Source organism: Zingiber officinale, chromosome 2A, assembly GCF_018446385.1.
Source record: "Zingiber officinale cultivar Zhangliang chromosome 2A, Zo_v1.1, whole genome shotgun sequence".
In the NCBI taxonomy this organism is placed as follows: domain Eukaryota; kingdom Viridiplantae; phylum Streptophyta; class Magnoliopsida; order Zingiberales; family Zingiberaceae; genus Zingiber; species Zingiber officinale.
In genome coordinates this window covers 176,325,133-176,330,059 of record NC_055988.1, presented here as the reverse complement: position 1 = coordinate 176,330,059, position 4,927 = coordinate 176,325,133, and the positions used below count along the sequence as shown (strand labels likewise).

General features: G+C 42.4%; 1 pseudogene; it reads left to right on the top strand.

Annotated features, from left to right (window-relative positions):
• Window positions 1-425: 425 nt before the first annotated feature.
• Window positions 426-1,292, top strand: LOC122044305 (annotated as a pseudogene).
• Window positions 1,293-4,927: the final 3,635 nt, after the last annotated feature.

Sequence of the window (4,927 nt, the reverse complement as noted above, 5' to 3'; positions counted from 1 at the left end):
TGAGCGGACGTGCCCTGAAATTTAAAGACTCATACGAGGCTTCGATGTGGATTTGGCCTGCATCACATTTTCGCCCTCGAGTTCCTCTGCACCGAGCTCTTGAATCTCAACCTCGCCGTCCTCCACGTTGACTCCTCGGCGCTCTGGCGCACTGCCATGTCGCGGCGCGTACGTTGGGATGCCTCCGTTTCTCTATCTTTTAACGGATGCCTCGTCCTGTCCGACGACAAAACAGAGGTGCTTTGGTCTATTGCCCCGATCGACTCCGGAGACAAGATGGTTCTCCTCAACTCGTCGAATATCCAGATACAGAAGCTGGTGGCATAGTCCGTCATGGTTCTTTAGCAGAGCTTTGATTTTCCGTCTGATACAGTCAAAACTTTTCCTCTATTAGCGATCTTTTCTCTAGGGATAGAAGGTTATCGATGAAATTGGGGGATATCTACTTCGCTCTTTACATGGATTTACCCGGAGGAGCGCCGCTGATTATGTATTGGAAACACAACGTCTTGGAAGCCAAGACTCAGATTGTCCCCGGTGGGGGAGTGATTTATGCGGGGGTGGGCGAGGGGTTTTTAAGGATGTACCAAACATAGACGACCCCCGTCGATGTGCTCCCCTTCAACACCTTCAATCGGCGAATCACCGGGCTGTGTCGTCTGACTCTGGAATCTGACGGCAACCTCCACGCTTATTATTGGAACGACTCCATCTGGAACGAGGATCTCCGGGCGATCGCCGACCATTGCGAGATCTCCACATCATGCGACACCTATGGGCTCTGTAACTCGGTCGATGGCAGCTGCGGTTGCCTAAGGGAGGTCGCCGGTGACTTTTACGCCGCCAGATCGAACGTATTCGACGTCCTGAGAAGGCAGGGCGTCGACCTGGCGAACGACAAACTGACACCGCATTTAAAGGTGGCGTCTTTGGAGCAGTGTGAAGAGTCTTGCGAGCGGAACTGCAGTTGCTGGGGCGCAATCCACCACAACATGTCGGGGTACTACTATCGACTGGACTACCCGATCACTCTGGTGGCGACGAACGAGAGGAAGGTGGGGTATTTCAAGGTGTGGATGAGCGGCAACGGCGGAAGGACAGTGAAGAAGGCGATGCTGGCGGTGGGTGGTGTTTTGTTCGCAGGAGCAGTGGCGGTTGCTGGATACGGTGTGTGGAAGAGGTGGCGAGGGCGGAGGCTGGTGGTGTACATGGATCTCAATTCGGCATCGTCTCAATTGATTGAGCTCTCCAGCACGTTCAACAATGGCGAACAAGAATCTCAATTCGATTAGGCCATACTGTTTGGAAGTGGCTTTAAATTATTTTTTTCCCATTTTAGATTATTTTTATTCGCATTAATAGTAAGCAAAATATAAATATTATATTTTAAAAATTATTTTTTTTAAAAAAAAGTTGAAAGACAGTTGTCAAAAATATATATAGTATGTTTACCGCAGGCCACCGCGAGAGGCTGCTGCAAGCTTGAGGCAATCTAGTTGCAAACTCGTATGATTATTGGCTCTGCTATGCTTTGGGTCATACAAGGACAAACAAGAAGTGTTTGCTCTGGAAGGGAGAGACATGTAGTCCCGATCGATTTTGGATGGATAAAAATTGATCCATCCTTGGTGGTAAACAGACTAGTAGTCTAACAAGCGTTGAAAAGCGACGAAAATGCTCACGGGAGCTAGAAGGAGAGGCAATGAACTGGACAGAGGCCATCCAACTCAACAAGTGATCTCAATGAGGTGAGCTTAACTGAGGAAGTTGGATGGATCTTCAACGAAGACCAAGCTTGATTAACGCAAATCTCGACAGAGCAAAGACCTTTTTGTTGGACCCCGTGGTTGTTTTGATGTGATCAACCAAGTTGATTACGTCCTGCTTTGTGTTTGATCCCTGTGTTTGAGTGTGCAGGAGCTTAGGAGCATAGGAAGTCGAGCGAAAGACGCAGCTAGCAAGAAGGACGGCACAGGAAGGGAGCCGACGGGCTCAGTACGTCCGAAGGACGAAAGAGTTGCGGAAGAGTACACCGGTGGGCGAGAAAAACGTGTGCGGCGTTCGAGGGGCATTAAGCCGGGGAGGAAGCCTGCTCGAGAAGAAGGTCGGAAATTGGATTCGGGTGAGTCCTATTTCAGTTGGCCGGAATCACCCAAAAAAATGGAGCTTCGGAAGTTGAAGCAAAGAAGTAACTGAGCTGGAAAATCTGCTCAAGGCGCCTTCATCATTGCTTGAAGGCGCCTTCACCTTGAAGGCGCCTTCTGTTGGTTGCTACTCGGAAAACCTAGAGGTTCCACTGTACAAAAATTTTGTACAAAGGTCTGAACCTTTTCCTAGCTACCATGTGTTCTTTTAAATTAAATTTTGGATCGCCTGCGGAACTTAACACGTTTGATCCAAAACTTAATCTATTCGTTCTTTTAGGTTTTGACTTGGGTCTCCTGCGGAACTTAACACGTTCGACCCAAATCACCTTAAGTTATTAATTCCATTAAATATTAATTTCCATAATTGGTTCCCAGTACTGACGTGGCGAGGCACATGGCCTTCTTGGATATGGGAGCAACCACCACCGACTAGACAAAACCTTTTATAGAAAGCTAATATTTAATTTCCTAAAATAACTTTAGGTTAACCGAAAAGAACAATCAAATCACAAGAATAAATAAAACAAAAGAACACAACATCGAAAAACATATTCGAAATACTAGAACGTAAGCCTCTTGTATTTGGTATTATTTTCATAAATAACTAGTATGATGCGGAAAAGGAAAAACTACTAGTTATACCTTCTAGAAAGACCTCTTGATCTTCTATCGTATTCCTCTTCTAACCTCGGACGTTGTGTGGGCAACAATCTTCCGAGATGAGAAACCACCAACCACCTTCTTCTCCTCCTAGCTAGGTTCGGCCACAAAGAGAGAAGCTTCACCAAGGAAGAAAATCAAAACACTAACCAAGCTCCAAGAGATGCTCGCTTCCTCTCCTTCTTCTTCTTCTTCTCCAAGTAGTATCCGGCCTCCACAAGAGCTCCAAGCAATAGAGAGTTTCGGCCACCACAAAGAGGAAGAGGAGAAGAGATGATGGCCGGCCACAACACCAAGGAAAAGAGGGAGAGAAAATAATAGAGGTTGTGTCTCTTGAAGGCACCCTCACCCCTTCTTTTATATTCCTTGGCCTAGGCAAATTAGGAAATTTAATTACAATAAAATTTCCTCAATTTCCTTGACATGATTTAATTGAGAAAAATAAAATAAAATTTCCCCAATTGAAATCTTATGGTCGGCCACATCATTGAAATCAAATTGGACAAGTTTCAATCAATAATTAAAATTTCCTAATTTGTTTCCAGAAATTTTAAAAAATAAAATTTCTCTTCAAAATCTTTTCATGGTTGATAAAAGGAAATTTCTATAATTTTAATTTTACAATATGTGAATAATTTTTAAAGAGAAAATAAAATACCACACCAATCTACAAATAAGGAAAGAGATCTAATCTTTTTCTTTAATCTTTTGTAGATCTTTTACAAGATAGATATTTTATTTTTAATTCTCTTTAATAAATTATATCTTTCACATAATAAAAATTAAAATTAAAATTCCTTTTTAAATTAATTTGGGCGGCCCCCACTAGCTTGGATTCAAGCTAGGGCCGACCACCCAATTTTATACCTAGGCCGGCCCTAGCTTGGTTCCCAAGCTAGCTTGGCCGGCCCCCTATTGGTGGGTATAGAAGGTGGGTATAGGTGGGTATAGTACTCTATAAATAAGAGGCTACGATAGGGACCGAGAGGAGGAATTGGTTTTGGTCTCCCGATAAAATTAAGCATCCCGTGTTCGCCCGAACACACAACTTAATTTTATCAATAATAATTCATTCCACTAGAGAACTATTATTGAACTACCGCACCAATCCCAAATTACATTTTGGGCTCCTTCTTATTATGAGTGTGTTAGTCTCCCTGTGTTTAAAATATCGAATGTCCACTAATTAAGTGAGTTACTGACAACTCATTTAATTAATATCTTAGTCCAAGAGTAGTACCACTCAACCTTATTATCATGTCGGACTAAGTCCACCTGCAGGATTTAACATGACAATCCTTATGAGCTCCTCTTCAGGACATTATCAACCTAGTATCTCTAGGACACAGTTTCCTTCTATAATCAACAACACACACTATAAGTGATATCATTTCCCAACTTATCAGGTTTATTGATTTATCGAACTAAATCTCACCCATTGATAAATTAAAGAAATAAATATTAAATATATGTGCTTGTTATTATATTAGGATTAAGAGCACACACTTCCATAATAACTGAGGTCTTTGTTTCTTTATAAAGTCGGTACAAAAGAAACGACCTCAAATGGTCCTACTCAATACACTCTGAGTGTACTAGTGTAATTATATAGTCAAGATAAACTAATACATAATTACACAACGACCTTCTAATGGTTTGTTCCTTTCCATTTTGGTCGTGAGCTACTGTTTATAATTTATAAGGTACTGATAACATCATCTTCTGCATGTGACACCACATACTATGTTATCTACAATATAAATTAAATAACAACTACAAACAAATGTAGACAACATGACCAAATGTGATTCTTTATACATAATGAATGTTTACAAAGCTTAGGCTTCCAGTATACACTCCAACACCTTCAAGGCTTGATGAAGGTGCCTTCAACTGGTCAAAAGTGACCGTTTGTACACGGATAAAGTTTTATCCGCTGACTCGGTTGGAGGCGCCTTGGACCTCTGTTGGAGGCGCCTTAGACCACTGTTGGAGGCGCCTTGGACCTCCGAGATAGACTTTTCAGGGGCTATAAAAAGGCTCATAAAGCTAGGAATTAGATATCAATTCAGTATTCAACTCTGTAATCAATTCCTAGCAGCTTGTGAGCTTTCTCAGTG